We start from the raw sequence: 18,431 nt of genomic DNA, 5'->3' as shown, positions 1-18,431 counted from the left end.
CCACTATACAGCCCTTGCCTGATAATTGTGAAAGATTCAGTCACAAAACTTTACAGTTTTGTAGTTAAGATCTAAATGAAGCACACACTTTATGCCCTTTGACATCACAGCTGGTCGCAAGATGGTCTGTAGTTAGTAATTGTTTTGAATTGGAAAACATTATGAGAAAAAATGATGAATAAAAAAAATCAATCCAAGTTTTTCTTTCCCTATATTGATTCCAATATCTCAACTCATGTTATCTGTGATTACTGATTACCTAGTACCTGTCCAATACCAGTGCTGTTTTTCCCCAAAACTTTTAATCTACAGTATTATTGTGACTGGAATCATTACTATGTAAGATTACCATGAGGCCAAGGATTAGGGGCACAATAAACAAAGTAGGCAGCCAGCAGTGTGTCTGAATTAGTGTAGCTTATAGTGGGAACACAAATTTTTACACACCTGAGCACAAATGTTGACTGGTATCTTTAATTAAGGTTTTTGAATTACTGATATGATCCAACGGTGATATTGCTCGAGAAAAGCTATGGGAAAAGCACTCCCATATAGTAATTCACTCCTGTTTAAGAGTAGCATTGATGGCAGCTTGTCGCTCTGTTGTCCAAGCATTACACAGTCCATTTACACTAATGTGTATAATGTACTTTCTATCAATAGGGCTATTGAGTTTATTCTTAAGCGATTCCTTCTCATCTAAGTAGTTCAATAATGTCAATGTAATGTTTGTCTTGTCAACACTAGTCAGCTAGCTGCAACAGCTACATGCTTTGGATAATGAAATGATATTGATAATGGAATTAAGAGTTGAGAGAAAAGTTTTACTCTAATCTTTACACTGGTCGATACAACACAAAATGGTCAAAACAACACTGGACCTGTTCCAAAGGTTGAACAGAATGTCACTGAAGAAATAGCTTTTGAGCAGTTGACATAATATCAATCCAAAGAGGCCTAGAGTGGAGCATGGCTCTGCAAAGTGCCTTCGAGCACACATACAGATAAGGAGTAATTACTTTCCCAAGCAATCACTAAGTCCAGCCTTCCCTTCATTTATTTGCTTGCAGAAAGTTTTTCCAATAAAGAACCGTGTGATGCCATCTTTTACATGGGAGTACATAGTTACTAGAATTCAATATCCATCACTGGAATGGCAAATAGTTCCAGTGACTTCAATGCGTCATTTTTCCCTTTAACAAGTCCACAAAATCTATGACAACACTGACATGTGGGCTGTTATAGTAACAAAACCACACTAGAGACCCTCTAGTGTGCACACATCTTGGAACTCAGCCATCTTTTTTTTATCTAAACTACACGCCTGTAACCTTTTTGTGACTGTATCTTGCACTGTTCAGACCATCATGGTGACAAAATATGGCTGCAGACAAACATATAAAACTCACAACTGCCTCGGTGTAAGTTCCAGCTACAGTAGGTGTCTCCAGAACCATTTTGACATGTTGACACACACACACAGACTCACAAGGTGCAGCTGGTAACAATGCCTGTAACTTTTATAGTTTTCTAAATGTCAGTGTCAACGTTCGGCCCCAACAGAGGTTTCAGTGAAGAAAACAAACCTCAAAGTTCAGTTTGACATAACAGGCCTGTGTGCATCTTCCAGAAGGAAAATAGGGGCTTGAGATGCCCTGTTCCCCAGGAAACCAGCAGTCTTGTTGTCATATTCATCATGTTCTGTTATGTGTCTGGCTATTTCATGCAGTCCCCAGCCGCAGCCCCCAATAGGGTGGACTATGCCATGTCGTGACATGGGAACCCTTATAAATGTGTTAAGAGCCGAGGGCATTAGCATTTTGGCCACTACTGAATAGAGGCATTTGTTCCTCTTCCTGTGCCTCCCTGAAAGACTCTATTAAAGGGAGGTTTAGGAATTGCTCTGTTTTGGACATATTGAAGTAGGGACAGAATGGAGAGAACATCTGACAGTAGATTTTCCGAGGCAACATTTTGAGTTTATTCCTTCATAATTATTTGTATGTAGACATATAAAAAAGTAAAAATATTCACCATTCTCCTATGTTTTAATCCTTTTCACAAGTTTCAAGAAACACTGATGTGTTTTGCTACCTTGTCAAAGTTTGAAACATGCATCCAACCATAGAATGCTAAATATTGTTTGCCCAAATGTGTGACTGAAGGGGGTTTAGATCAAATAGAAAAAGTCAATATAGAGTAGACCATGCTTCATTTATGACCTTCTCTAGCTGTGACAGAGGACAGAATCGACCGCTTACGCACACCCTTAGTTAGATAGTTACAGTTTACACTTCAATTGGCACCATATCATTTTTTCACATACCTTAAGATATAACATGTCCTGAAAAAAAAGTTTAATAGATTCCACTTTGTTGCTTTTTAGGAAGTTGGTGTTAGACCAAGCAGAATTCTTCTCTGCTGTTGGCTCCATTAACAAAGGCTTTGATTGATCTCTGATTCTATTTTATGCTGTGGCCACAGCAGGTTATGTGGTCAGTGCGAGGCAGACTCTTCAATGTCTAACAGTCTGTCCTTCATCTCAATGCCTTTAACAGTTTGTCTTTCACATTTAGAATAACTACGTCATCCATAATGCATATCCCTCAGCCCAGCCTAATGATGAACAATGGTTGGTACACTGCATCTTAGCAACACACATGCAATTCTCAATAGGCAGCTTTGATTATCTATCCCCAGTTTCCTGCAGTGCCTGAGTAATCAACTGCTAAACCAGAATGAGGTTATTGAGAAAACCCAATTGATTAAAATGCAAGTGAACTAGAAACAAAATCTCTAACAAGCAATCGTAAACCCATGATGATACACTTACATTTGGGGATGTTTTGTTATGAGAAGAATTTGTGATATTTCTCATTTTTGATAACCAGATCAAATAATGGTATTTGCGCTGCAAGGATTTATGGAGAATAAAATTCTGGTAACCTGAGAGCCGGGTAAGTTCTAATGTCAGAAAGAGATATAGACTATAGCCCTGTAGAAAAACCCAATACATTTATTTCAATACCCTTATAACAATTCCTAGCACGTCTGAAAACACATCTAATCTGTATCTTGGCAACCGGTTTGAGGCTACATTTGTAAATAGCAACACTATCAAAGGACAGGTTTTTTAGAGGACATTTAGAGAGATTAAACTTTCATTAAACTACTTTGGAAATGTGACCGAGCCTTCTGCCTGCAAACCCAATTATGTGTTTTTGGTTTCGCCATTTCCATAAAACTAATGAGATTACCATTATTGGTCAGGAATCAGAGATAATCAGATTAAAACAAAACATTAGAGCCAGGCTGATATGACAGCAAGCTGATATTATTGGCAGATACTGGCTTTATGAAGACAGATTGGTATCACAATACATATAAGATGGCAGTGTATAACTTTGCTGTAAAATATCCTGATCTTTGTCATTTCTCTTTGATAATCAAAATGTAAAAAAACATCAGCTCATTTATTTAACTTATTTATTCATAATATTTTTAATCAGCCTCTAGAAGTCCAGTTAGGGTCAGGCTCAAAATAAAAAAACAGCCCTGGAGATCCCAGCCTCAGCTTCACATGGGGGATTAATTGACAATACAAGTATTGATCAGCATCAGGTAGGACAGAGTACAGCCATTGGGCTAATCATCATTAATGACACCCTACATGCCACAAGCAAATTGGATTTAGAAGCCAAATAAAAATAACACACTTTGTTGGGAGAAATCCTGATAAATCCAGCCAGAGTAGAAACTAAGTACTACCTTTATGCATCCTGTTTGGTTAGGGTAACCCTTTAAGAGGCCATGACAAAAAAATAAATCTGCTTCTACCATGACATCAATTTACCACCCTTTTCAAAAGCAAGGACAACAGGGACCCATGCTGATTTAATTCCAACTATAATATACCGAGAATGTACCACAAGCTCTCAGGGGCACACAGAGTTAAATTACTGTGAAAGCTTATTGATTTGTAAAGTACATTTGGAGGAGGGAATGAATGTGCCTAAAACTAGGGAAAGGGCTAACCACTATGACTGCAGGCTCTTCAGCAAATAGTTCCTTTGGACGGTTGAAAATCTATACTGCCACTACAAAAACAACAGGAAGGGGGTTAGATTATGTCGGCCTTTGTATGCAATTGGAAAAGGATGGTCATGTAATTCATGTAACGCTTTCCACTATGGCAGAAGAAATAAACAAACTTGATGAAAGTGCCTTACCATGACCCTATATTGCTTTTCAAATATTGCATTTAACACTTTCTTGGAAAATAGAGGTGATAAATCTCTATTCTACTAAAATATGCATGCAGACATTGACTACAACACATTTAATGCTGGAATATTTTCTGTCTAAAGTTGATCATATGGCTACATCGATCTAATCTTAAAACGTAATTAGGAGTCCAGGGATGGTACATCAATTTTACAAGCCCCATCCCCCAGATTAACACTGCCAGCACTGTTTGTCTCCCCTCCCCAAGCCCCCCTTCTCGATATTGAAATGAGTAAACAATGCCATCTTTTCCAGCTTTTAAATGAAGATAAATGAGGACAAACTCCCCAATTAGCCTCCTTTCATCATTCGACGGTGGCTGAAAGAGGATGTTGTCGCTAATGTACTCATTGGTTGTTCTTCGCTAAAAAAGTTTATACGTTCTGCGCCCTGCTTTAAAGCGGGAACAGGAAGTGTGAATTAATCTCTCTTGAATTAATTAATGTGTTCACACCCCTCAAGTCTCAGATGATCCCTCTGAATGTGCCGAGGCAGCAAAACTGGGACAGCCATTAATGTTCACAGCAACACAGCTCTAATGATGATGGCTGTGGACTTGCTGTGCTCTGCATTCTGGGCTCCAGTACTCTGGTCAGACAGGGAAGGATTCTCCAACATGCTTGTCAAGATAGCACCCATGCTGCATTTATATGGTCAGAACAGGAACCAAATGGCTCAGAACAGTATCTCATTGATGCACTGAAGCACATACAGCTTTTATCAAGTATCTCTCTCTCAATCTCTCTCTCTCTCTCTCTCTCTCTCTCTCTCTCTCTCTCTCTCTCTCTCTCTCTCTCCCACTTCCATGTACATGTTTCACACTGTTTTGTCTGTAGCCTTATATCCATATTTTAAAAGTAAGTAATGCATAGAAAATTCATCTTCAAATTTAGAAAATGCAAGCAGCAGAATGCAGTGCCTTCTAACTGGGTACTGCTTACTGACAGTGACAGAGAAGCAAAGCTATGCCATCACTTTAATGGCCCCACCTCCTGCTGTATATCACAGCAGCAGGAAACTGGAGATGTACAGACTTATAAATCAGCCACTGTTTGTGGGGATAACCATTTTGATACTATTTTCACCACCTACTGGTTCCTGTTAGAGCCAGTGTGAGTTTTTTTCAGGCTGAGCATCATAATGGAATCCCCCCACATAGAGCTATGCCTATGGTTGGCTTCATCGGTATTGAGCCCTCATTTTCACAATTCAGAGAAAAAAGACAGACGGACGTGACTCTACTGGCAATACACCAGCATGATCGTACAGCTATAATATGAATCACCTTAGTGACAGTCTCTATACAGTGGATGAATCCCCATCACTCACACCACACATTCAGGGTTTTTTTTGCATCTCTAAATAAGTGCACAGTCACAAAATGATGTAGCAGGGTCCAGACCTAGCGGATTACTTTATCTTTTTTTGACTAATTCTTTCAGTCACAGCTGTTCTACCATCTGTGTTAGAAAAGAATTTAAATAACAGCTCCAACACCAGCCAGTATCAATGTGAAATAAGAAATCAATGTGAATGTTTTGAATGTGTGCGTGACCACAGCAGTTTGAATAATGTATCTGAATAGTGCAGATTTTTCTCTAACCGCTAACACAGTGTGTCCCTGAAGTGCGTTACACCTCCCGATGTAGAGGATCAAAATACCACCGCTGTGATTGCTGTAAGAATCCTCCTCTCTTCACTGTGATGATAACATGCCACTGTCAACTTACAAATTGAGCCTCAGTCTCTCTTTGTGAAGTGAAGACACACTCCTACACACACTTGAGATTGATTGTTCTTCACTCTTTTTGTGTAGTTCTTTACATTCCGGTCGTGTAGCGATTGGTAGGAAGGATGTTGTTTACTTCATGGCTGAGATAACTGAAACCAACCAAAAGAAGGAGCAGCTTTGGTCTAAACAGGGTTGAAAAATTAGGCTGCTGTAGATCGGAAGAAAGGAGTGTCTACTGTTGCAAAATCTGCATGAAGGTTCTTTGAGAGCCAGCAAAGTATGTCTGTTCTCACTGGAAGGAATGTGGTTTGTTCTATTATGAATTGGGGAAGTGTCTGCCAGAGGACTTCCCTTCATAGAAAGGCATAATGCACAGGGTTAATAGCAGTGCTTCTGGCACACTTTCGACCCCAGCTCAAATCCCATCGCACTGCAGGTGGTGAAGAAAAGAGGGGCTCAAGTATTAACCAGGCCTCTGTGTGCTAGCAATGCCATTCGACACGGAACAACAGATGAAGACTTGCCCGTAACCTTCAAACTCTCCACACCTCTTCCACTGAACCACAGGAAGAAGCAAAGCCATCTGTAACTTTTGGTTTGGCTGCAAATGGGGAACCAGGGAACTGCTAACTGCAGGGATATGATCCAAATGTTTCAACAGCAGGTGAGTTACACCACACAGCAGAGCCAAGGGGCTTATACAGCACCAGTTCAACAAGAAGACAAGAATACACACCCTGGGGGAATCAGACGTGTGGACAGACATTCATGAGGGCAGGATGGAAAGTGCTTTACCCACTTCACACTCTGAAGAGGTTAATCACAAATCCCCGATACATAGATATAGAGTGCAAACTGTGCCTCAGCTGGGGCAAGTGGTTGATAGAAAGGAATTACTGATGTGCAAAATGGTTTAAAAACAGTAGGTATGAATTTCTTGTCAACAAGCTACACGTGAATTCATCAGCTGTCAGAAAAGTGACAGACCTTAAGGCAATTGGTGTCAATTATATGTGATCTCTGCAAATATCCTGTGTCAAACTGTCATCCCATGAGTACCACAGCCCCCTAAATTATCATGACCCCTGGAGAGCTGGCAGTCTCATGTTCGTCTGTTTTTGTAAGGTGAATATATCACCGGAGTGACATCAACATGACTTGAAAGGGATTCTGATAAAAACCTGTATTTTTCAAGTGAAAACATATGCGAAACAGGTGTTCACAATAGGCCCATTTTTGTGTAGGGCTACAAATAAAAATTAGTGAGTACACGTGTCAGTCTGCATTACATTTCAATCTGCAGTAAACTGTCAAAAGAGCGCCATACTGCTACAGTACAGAGTAATGTGGTCTTTACCTACGTTCTTGAACTGCTAGTTAAATGTTCAAAGCTCATAGGAACACCATTCTGTATTTTCTTTCCAATGTGAAGAAACATGTCTTTTCTACCTACAATTAATTCATGAGAAAAGTCTTCACACATGACTGACCAGAATTTAATCTGCAGTTTTGAGAGAATTTGTGGGACAGAAGTGGTCTGTGGCTGGTTTGTGTCTCTAGCACACACAAAAAAGTCCAATACAACTCTGCTGAATAATAACCCTGCTTCTGTTATCATACTTGTGGCAGATGCAAGAGAATTAGGGGCAAAGCTGCCAACAAACTCTGTCACTCTCTCAAGAAAATAAGTCACGGCGGCATGAAATCAATTTAAATGCAAATGTCAATGTTTAAGACAACACACAGCCTCTATTTCCACCATATCTCAAAGAGTTTTGGTGCTAAAGTTGAATCATACAACAGAAGACCACCATGACGCCCTTACCAGGAATATGACTCGCACACAGCCTCTGGCTTGTGACACACCACAGGAAACCGGAAAATTCAGCGGAAAGCTATAGAGAAGAGAGAAACCACTCAGACATAAAGAAGCATGCGTTACATGTCACATGAAGACTGATGAGAGCATTTCTAGGCTGAAGCCCAGGATATCAAAGTAGGATTTCTCTTGGATCACCTTTATTGATCTGTTTTTGTTTCTCAAAGCCAGCACTTCAAGCCTTTAAGCCATTTAAAATTGGCAAAGCTCTCACACGGAAACGGTGTGGAGTTTGTTCATACACAAACGTTAGTATTTTGATAGAGCTAACAACTGAGCACAGACCAAGGTGGATTCTTTTTTAAACTGAACCAGGGCTAAACTACAGCAGAATGTAGTGAACCCATACAAGATTTAACCCAGATTCTTACAATAGTCTACCGATGTCTGCTGCTGTGCAGGAAAAATCTTATCCTTAACAATGTGTAAAGTCTGCTTAAACCAATTTGTAAGGAAATACAATTGCAACCCTAGATGGGAAGATTCTACATAGATAAATGTACACACACAAGAAAAAATACCATATTACTGAGCTGCAGGGCACTATTTATCTATGAAGTCCTCTTAATATAAACAGGATTAATCTGAAACAAACATCTGTTTCTTTTCCTCAACATATCTGTAATTCTCCAACATAGTGCATTAGCATTTGGCTGTTAATAATGCATTGCCTCTGTGACAGAACAATGTCATCATTATTTCCCTATACACCTCCCTTGAAGAGATTTTTGTTGTTAGGTTGTGCATTTTTTTAAGTTTACTTTACTAGTTTATAACAGATATTCTGGAGGCTATTTGTCTTTCTGCTCTTGAGAAACACACAATGCACAACAATACAGTGTTTTTCTCTCTCTTGGGATCATAGCAGATAGAAATGCCCTGCAGTTGTATTTCTGTAAAGGAACAAGGCATGGATTATATCCTTTAAATAATCTTAACATTCAGTCTAACAGTGAAGCTATGTTGTTTCTATTTTCTCCTATACTACGACCAAAAAGGCATATACAATATGAACAAAACTATGAAAATAAAAACATATTATAATCTACCTACTTCACTATTCTTTGAAAGAGAAGTGCATTTTAGTGGGTAGCCTCTCAAAATGATCATTAGACTCAGCATTAGCCTTACTCTAGTTGTTGTGTTCAGGAATGCCTGCATTTCACTGATTAGCTGATGCAATTAAACCATATTTACCCTCTTGTGTGTTTGGATGAGTCAATTTAGCAATCAAATAGCAACAAGCTATTTTCTTTGAGCCTAAAAATCAAGGCAGCTCACCTCGCCAGAATGAGACCCTTTACCGGTCTCATTTTGCCTATAAAGCCATCCCCTGATGCTCATTAGAAGTCCACTGTAAACCGCAGAAATGTTACAAGGTGAGATTGTTTGGGATCTTATATGAGGCTATAAAAATGTGCTCTGAAAGAAGTCTCGGTTTCTACCCAAAAAGTCTGGAGTTGTAATACTATAGAGGTCAAGAAGGTCTGTGGTTCATAGCTGGTGGTCTGTGGGTCACACTTGTAAAAATGGAGAATGGAGCTCCCCCAAGCTGATTATTAATTTGGATTCGTACCAGATTGGCAAGATTGTTGCACTCAACATTTGCTCTGTCTGTGGGTGATTAGATTAAGAAATAGACATGCTGAGTTCTGGCTCTTTGAAAAAGGACCCTAAAGGACAACTGCCAAAGACTTTAACAGACTATCACAACATTAAAACTGCTGAAAACTTTAGTTAAGAGGAAATTAATTTGGTTCTGACACATTGAAAGGACCACTGTGTCCTTGCAGCAAAATACTAAAATGGTGTACCTTCAGTAGTGGCCAACTACAGAACAATGTTTTAGGACCAGGCTATCTCTTTTCCAAGTTATACATTGTTAATAAAGGATTATAAAAGCTTGTATCCCCATTAGGATGAAAAGGTAATCTGTTATCGGCACATCCTCCAGCCATGATTACACTTAAATGAAAATTCGGAATCAATGCAACTGCTGCAACAGAACACTAGAAATAATTATCTCATCTTCTCATAAAGCACTGTGCTTGATTCCAGGCCTCACTGGACCAGTAAAAAGGTTCTTACTATACAGAGCAGATACCGCACTTGCATGTTCACACCAAATCAACCCACATGGAGCTGCACTGGCTTGGGGCTCCCAGTAGTCCACTTACAACACCCAATGGAGCCCAACATGGTTTAATGAGGTCCCAGGGGAAGCCTCTGGACATAGAGCACCGCTGCCCTTACTGCATACTCTGTCACACTGACACATTTTACACACTCACATACTTCTAGTCACACTGCTGCAGCACTTGAGGGATGCATTATCTAATACAATGATCTAATGCAGATTTCTACAGAACATTTTTGACAGGTTTTTTTTAAATACGCAAATACAATTTAGGGTGTTGTGTGATGAAATGATACTTGGCAGGGATTTTCTAAAGTTTGTTAACTATGACAAGGTTTTTAGTGCAAAGATAGCACAGTGAGTTTCCTGACTTAAATTTACCATTTTAACAGCGTACGTTTTGATGTGTCATAGCAGGGAGAGCACTGGGGAAATTAATAACAATCTCTTTCCTGGGATAATAAAGCCTACTGACATTCCTTATCCCCTGACTTTTCCTCTAGTCCCACTATGAGGTGGATATTTGTGGTGAAATGTCTTGACAACTGTAGGATGGATTGCCCTGAAATGTGGATAAGGCATTCATCCCCCGTAGGGGTGAATTGTATTGTCCATTACTTTGGTATATGACCAAATACCTGCAGAACTAATGGCATTCCCCTGCATTTTGTGTTTAATGCTAATGTGAACATAGTAAACATTATACCTGCAAAACATCACCATGTAAGCATTGTCATAGTCTCACATTGCCAGACCATACTGCAGGGATTGAGTATGGTCCAGCTGCACATGTTAGATAAAGTTAGATGAGCATAAATTAAATACATATAACATACAGTCAGTATTATCGTGGTATAGTTGACACATGCTGGAAATGCTCAAAAAGTACTGATACACACATTTTTTTCACCATATTTAATATTATATAATTACAGCACTATTCACTTTTTGTTTGCATAAGCTAAACTAATAATATACACTGGAAATCAAAATTAGAAATCAAAGTATTAGTACTGGATTTATTCTGAAAAACTCGAGGGAAGAAATTCTTCCATTTATGCTTTGTTCCATCTGCATTTACTCTGACACAGTTGCATTAATAGTGCTGCTTAAACTTCTGATGGAATCTCACAAGTGTTACCTTTATTTTAATACCAAGATAATGCACATAAAGCTTGTAATTACATAGATATACCCTATTTATTATGAGCATGTAATTTTCGAGCAGGAACCTCAAAAAGGGACTCAGGGAAGAACAGGTTAATAGAATATCCACTGTGGCTATACCACTGCTGTACTAAAATGTTGTTGTTTTTTTTTAATTACCAAGGCACTTCAACAAAAACTTTTCTGGGGGTTTATATCTGGACTCTGAGCTGGCCATTTCATTGTTTCAATATTCTTAGCTTTAAGGAACTTTGTCACCCGTTTTGCAGTGTGACATGGGGCACTGTCTTGCATGAAAATTGTGGGCAGATTGGGTTGTTTGAATGGGCATTTATTCCATACCTGAGCCTACTTGTGTCATTATTTACGTGATTTGCTTATGTTACCATGCAGCAGACCGACTCTGCTGACACAGCACAGCAGCGAGGGGAAGCTCTTCTCCTTGCCGAATTAGGAGCTAGTACAATTTTATTGTACATTTAATGAGGTTTTGGGTTATTTAAACAAAACAAGCAATCTGGGGTGTGGGAAACTCTGATACACAATTCCATCAAATTAACAAATTGGCAAATAGTGCCAGCATCATCCGTACCAATATGTCTTCTGTGTCCCCTGCTTTTCACTTGTGTCCTCCTTTATCCTCAGTGCCCTTCACTTCCATGTCCCAGGGGTCCTCTTGTAACCTTATCCTAGCAGCCACACACAATACCCTTCATGGGACACAAAGCCAATGATACCACGCTCCTTTGTTCCATTCTTTACATTTGTCACTTTTATTCCTACATTCTTTGTTCGCCTTACCTCTGTATGCATGAGTTATCCCAAATTGAGCCCACAATTGAAATGGAAATCATCCCTGTATCGCAGTGACTTAAGGGCAATAACTTCTCGCTCTTTGAAGCATGGGTGTCATGTTTGTTGTCCCTTGGAGAATCTTATGGTTGTGTTGCCCTTTTTACCAAGGTTTTTAACATAAATACTGAATCCAAATGATATGTAATTCAACAGCAGCTTTATAAATCTGAGCAAATGGCAACAATACGATTGGAAAGTGAGTTTGAAGCCGAGAGCAGTGCACAGTGGGATTAGAATTATTTTCCTAAAACATAATTTTATTGATTCTGTTTAATGGTTATGGTTTTCATGTGAGCACAATCTAATTTGATTAATTACAAATAAAGAATACAATTCTAAAGCTGTGTGAGGCAAAAAAAAACCCACTGTATTTGCACTGAATCCAACACATGATGGACAATTCACATAAATAGCACATTCACACAAAGCCTGGAGGAAAGGACAAGACCACAACAAGTGGAGGATGTGTGTAAATGTTGTCACTTGAACAAAACAATAATGAGACATTCATATTTTTTCAGACTTCTAGCTGACAGCAAATTAATGTCAGGTAGAGCTTTGTATTGGCAATAATTTGGCAATATTATACGTATCATGATACAGGGGCTATGGTATTTTGGGGAATATATTACAAGGTATTAAGGTTTAAGAAAAACCATTGAGTATAAACCATATGCATATGTTGTAATATTGGAGTGGAAGAGTCAAATAGCTGAAGATACATTACACTGCTATCTCCTGGTCGGGGGTTTAAACAACCCAAATCTGCTTTGAATTTTTGCATGTACTATTAATTCAAAATTGATACAGTGTTTATTTGAGAATCCAAACACTATCACAAAACATAATATAGTGGTAACCAAGTGTCTTGATATTTTTACGGGCAGCCTCCGTACCACAGAGAAAAAACAATCTATATCTTCAGACAGGGACATGTGCGTAACACATCACCAGTGGTGGCTTGGCTACTGACCTCTCACCCCCTCCTGCTGGGAAAAGAAGGACTGAACATATGAGATAGCAGTGAGCTCACAGCAGGTTTGTCCTTCAGCATCAACTTCACTGGTTAATTGTCTGTGCAGCACAAGAAGTGATTGATCATGTTCACCCAGTGGCCCCAATGATGCAGTGGGCTCCTAAGTAAGAAATAAACCTTGATTGTGATGATCACTGCCTCTTATCTTTGCATTCCTCTCCTCTTCAATCCCCTATCAGAGGCTCTGTGTGGAGGGAATCATTTCCAACTCTTCTCTACCTCTCCTCTGAACTGGTCACAGATATCATGAAAAACTCTCTTAAATAAATATGCACACTGCCAGACAGCAGGAAAGGAAATTGATATTTCATGTTGCCAAACACCTTTCCAGTACATACTGGCTAGAATGTGCCTTTCCAGCTGTCATCAGTGACAAACATGAAAGTAGGGCTCAGGTACACTGGTGCTGCAGCCCTCTCAATTCTGCCTGCAGCACAGCATGAGTTGTCATTGTAATTGCTTGTAGCTTGCTTGAGCTGAACCTCAATTAGGGCCTGGGTACTTGCTAGGCTCAACACCTTCCCACCACAACTGCCAACAACTCTGGTAAACACAATCTTAACATTTCAACACCGCCTTGTATCAATACAAAGTTGTCATTAATACAGCTTCGCTTTACACCCTATATCGATGGATCAGCATACTTATTTTACACAGCTCTGAGATTCCTAAAAAACAGTTCACCTTCTAGTTAGGGTGATAACAGGAACACTTAAATGGACAATTACTCTTATACAGCAATTCACTCCTGCTCACTGTTCTTAGAGAGCTTTTTCTAATCCCTAATAGTCATCTGATACTCCAGAATTTATCTGACAGACTGAATTACCTGAATTAGCCTGAAATTACATTGCCGATGCCGATTAAGAGATGCATCTACTACAGACTGTGCAGAGATGAGACACAGAAGAACATTTTAGAGTGGTTTAAATGGACACATTTTGAGACATAATGTATCAGAAACTCTCTTAATCCAATATAGAAAATTCAGGTTACAGTCTTCCCTGACTCAACCTGCACCCATGTATCACTGAGGCTGGGGGGCTCGGCCATACTGAATCTTGAAACAGTCTGCACTGATAAAGGCCAGGTGTACATAGCGCCAGCACAAAGAAAGGGCTCTCTGTGTGTCTCCTTTTCTCCTTTTCACTCCCAATCCCTACCTCTCTGATTTTACACAGGACAATAGATTACATACACAAACTGTAAATGCAAACTAGAGCTGGATCCCATTCAACTATTTGGATATTCATACTTTGGACACTTTAAATTTTTTTTTTCCGTTTTCAAAACTGTGCAATAACAGAATCATTACAAATTAATGCCTTGAATTAAACTGAAAGACACACAGCTCAGTTTGCTGTCATTTACAAGTCTGCTAGCCACTAATGTATACAATGTAAACACTGAAACACTGCATTCTGCAATCTCAGCCGAGAAAGAAGAAATGTCTGGCTGAGTCAAGACATAGCCTTCCAGTCTGATGCGTGCAGAGGTTTGCATAGTTATTCTACAGCAATTTGGCGTCATTTTCAGGTGATTTGTTGAAGATAAACACAGTCGTCAACTGCAGGTAATGCCAATTTGCTCTGCCGCAACACTGGCTCGCTCATTCCTGATTCATCCAGCTCATCAACCGAGCCACCGCCGATAACGAATATCCAAATATTCGCTGTTGATTACTACCAAAGCTCAAAAAATGTTATCCATGACAACCCTAGCGCAAACAAGTCTGTGGCAAGGCAAACACAACACCTTTATAAACTGGAAATCTGGGGAAATACTTTTACATCTCCAATGTAATTCCTGTCTCTCTCATTGCCAGTTTGTGATGCTTGTGCAGATGTGTACGGCAACACAGTAAGGTGTGAGCTTGAGTGTTTGCATCACTCTTTGTGTGAGTGAATTTCTATCTCTGTGCAAGTTCTAAAAATGTTGATGGTTCAGAATGCTGCTGCGTCCCAACATAGGCTTCCCATCCTTTGTCAAATAGGACTGCTTTTTTTGCAAAATTGTGAATTGACCACCCCTTCATACCTGTCTCTATTTATAAAAATGCAGGGCCTTTTTCTGCCGTGCCCCATTCCTCTGGAATAACCTCTGTGCTGACATCAGACAATCTGACACTGTTGAGACATTCAAATACAGGTTTGAAAGTAATCTTTTCACCTTAACTTTTAGTTAGTTGCTTATTCTTTACTTCAGGTATGTCATCTGCCTGGTGGCTCTGTTTCATTTAATTATTAAGCCTAGGAACAACATGTTACAACAAGAACTCTTCCTTAAAACCACTGCATTTCTCTAACCCTCTATTTATTTGTGTCCCACGCGCACAAGAGCATCCAAGCTGTGTGCTGATTAAGTCTCTTTCTCTCTCTCTCTTCTCCCTAGTTTCTCCTACTAGTTCTCTTTTTTCACTAAGCCTTCTCTTTGCTGGACCATTGGCCATTCTCTGACCTCTGTCTTTCTCCTGAACGTCAGTACCTTATTACAGATGTTTGGATCTGGATCTTCATCCTCCTGCAGGTTCAGCCTTTCCGCTTGTCTCTCTATCCCTCTGTTTGCTTGTTTTTTTCTCCTACCTGTGTGAATGGTTGCTCTGTTGCTCTTCCTGAGGTTTTTTCTATGTTTTTCTCCGTTTAAGATTTTCTGGGGGGAGATTTTCCTTATCCTTAACTATGTCTTAGAATAGAGGGTGATATATTCTGTTCACATTGTAAACCCCCTTGAGGTGAGCTTGAGCTCGCTAAACAGTATCAGTTCTCAACATATGAGCTGACATTTGTTAGTAGCCCAGTATGGCAGCCACTTACATATTAAGAATGAGTCTTTCTGCAGCTACAAAGGATGTTCTGTTTCCTGAATTGTGTTATCTAAATTATTCAAAGGATAAAAAAGGTCCATGAAATGCGTCAGGTTGGAGCTGCATATCAAGTGGTGAGAGGGGTTGGCTGACATGGACCGGCTGGGAGATGGTCGACACTTTGCTTGTCCAATTACTGGCTCTTGATCAAATTGTTTGGTGAGAAGCATTCGACCTACTTCTGGACACAAAGCACCACTGCCCTGAATACAGAGAGGCTGGGGACCATGTGTGATGACAAGTGCCATTAGAGGCTCTTGTCTTTGGCCTAGAAATGAAATTCAGCCAACTTACCTGACGCAGGATAATTCTGGCTATGAACACTGAAGGCTTATGACTTGGCCTGATGGTACAAATAGGAACAACTGTTCTTGAAGAGCAGCTTGAGATGATTACATTTGCTAATGGCAGCCTGACCTTCAGAAGGTCTTCGTGTTTAACAATGAGCAGTGGCAGGATCAGCATTAGGAGTATCAGCACACCTAGTTCTGTTAGGAGCGGGAGTGGTAGTGTGTTTACCACAATCGCAATTTTTGAAAAGTGTACCACAAATTGTTACAAAAAATATAGGCCAAGCTGATTTTGTTGTGAACAATAAAAGAAAGGCATCAAAAGGACTAGAAATATTAAATTATGTGTAAACTATGGAACATTTCTCTGTTTCCTGGGATTCCCTCAGAGGCATCATCTATAATGAGACACAACAACACTGAAGAACCAGCATTTGAATTTACAGCACTTACACCGAGTGTGAAAAATTTGCATACCTCGTAAATATTCATACTGAGGGAATCACTATCTTTATATGTAACACGTCAAGCACACAAGACTGATGCACAACTTTTACACCCACATCCCCATCAATTACCAAAGCTTTAGGTACCCACCACATCAGCAATCTTTTGATTTAAATGTCATTATAATATTTTAATCCCACTCATCGACGCCTCATCACTCATTCTAATATTTTTGCGCTTTATGCTTGTGCAACAGAAATTAATGTAATGAAGAGCAATTTTCTCAAGTGTGGAGGGGGATTAAAGAAAGAGGATGTAGTTTGGGTTTTCTCTCTAAAATGTGTTCTTTGTGTTTTGTTTAAGGTGTCAGCTGAGATGGAAAAATCACATAAATTATATTTCTTATTCTCCAGAGATAAACAACCATTCATAGAGTTCTAGTGCTGTTTCAAGTGGCAAATTACACCACCTACCTTTTCACAGTACATTAATAAATCTGCTGAAATGGCACATGCAGTTTCTCTACATTAAAATCTGCCCACAAAATATCCCTGTTGCTCAACCATCAGCAGGGCTCCTACACAAGTCTGTTCCTGTATTTTTCCTACTTAACAGAATTATCCCTGTCACATCACATGAAAGATGAAATGTCTGCATTTGTGGCCAATAGAGAAAGAGATAATGCTATTCACCACAGTGGATGATTCAGTTCTGCGGTTCAGTATTCAGCATGAGAGCCAGTGATAAGCAGGCTTAGATCATTGCTGTGTAATGGGGAGTGTAGTGGTAAATAAGAAGGATGACAGACGGTGATCTCCAGCCAGTGATCATTATCAGACATAACAAGCAGTCATACAAATAAAGAGAAAAAAACTAACTATCTGCTCAGATTGGCATCGATTCATACAACTATAGTGCCCTTGCATCAAGTAACGTTAGTTCATTTAAAACGATCTGCCCTCCGCTGGTACATCTCCCACGTCACTGCACATCACTCAGTTAGTCTAGTTATTATTCCACTCATGAAAAACTGAAGATATTATAACAGCAATCAAGACTGCATAAACCTGTAGGCTAAGTAATTACATTATTGTCATGCCCTTTTTTATTATAGTATTCAACCACCTGCCATGAAGAGTCATATACGCTACACTCCGTACACGTGCCTGTTCAAATCCTGGAGCTCCGTATTCAAAGCTGGTTGAAATTTTGTAACAAATGCCACAATAAAAAAACACTCAACAGATTACAAAATGTCAAAATAAGCTCTTTTTCCTCAGGAGATATGAAAACACAAAAATGTAAAAACTCACGTTCAGGTGCAACTCATGTCGTGGCAGCCGTTCAGAAAGTTGGGTTTTCTCCCCCGCTGGAAGAGAGTAGAGGGAGGTTTAACTGTTCACGTACAGCTCCCCTTCGCCTCGCAGTTGGTCTGAGCCGGAGCCTCCCTCCTCCCTTGGATGCTATTATCGCCCCCCACCCCACCCCACTCCGCCTCTGTAAGAAAAAGTAATAGCGGTTTCTTCGTCCTCCTCAACAAAGACAGACTCAAAGAAAAGAAGGGACCCTATCGCAGTCAATAGGTTTTACAAAACCCCATGGCAACGCAGAAAAACCGTGAGCAACTTCCTCACGTTGTGACCGGCTTAAAGCGCTCCCCTGTAACCCTATGCTGCCTCATACCACTCCATGGACCACTACACTCTGCCACTGGCCTGGGTCATCGCTCAGGGGACCCCAC

General features: G+C 39.8%; 1 protein-coding gene across 1 annotated transcript in view; it reads right to left on the bottom strand.

The window, feature by feature from the left end:
- The window catches only part of chl1b (cell adhesion molecule L1-like b), a 77,441-nt gene extending 59,331 nt beyond the window's left edge, over positions 1-18,110 (bottom strand). The window contains exon 1 of the mRNA XM_083938719.1: positions 18,004-18,110. The gene's annotated coding sequence lies outside the window, so the exon portion shown is untranslated. The remainder of the gene's footprint in view (positions 1-18,003) is intronic.
- Positions 18,111-18,431: the final 321 nt, after the last annotated feature.

Source organism: Echiichthys vipera, assembly GCF_963691815.1.
Source record: "Echiichthys vipera genome assembly, chromosome: X".
In the NCBI taxonomy this organism is placed as follows: domain Eukaryota; kingdom Metazoa; phylum Chordata; class Actinopteri; order Perciformes; family Trachinidae; genus Echiichthys; species Echiichthys vipera.
The sequence above is the reverse complement of the archived record's forward strand: the minus strand, read 5'-3'. Positions and strand labels throughout refer to the sequence as shown.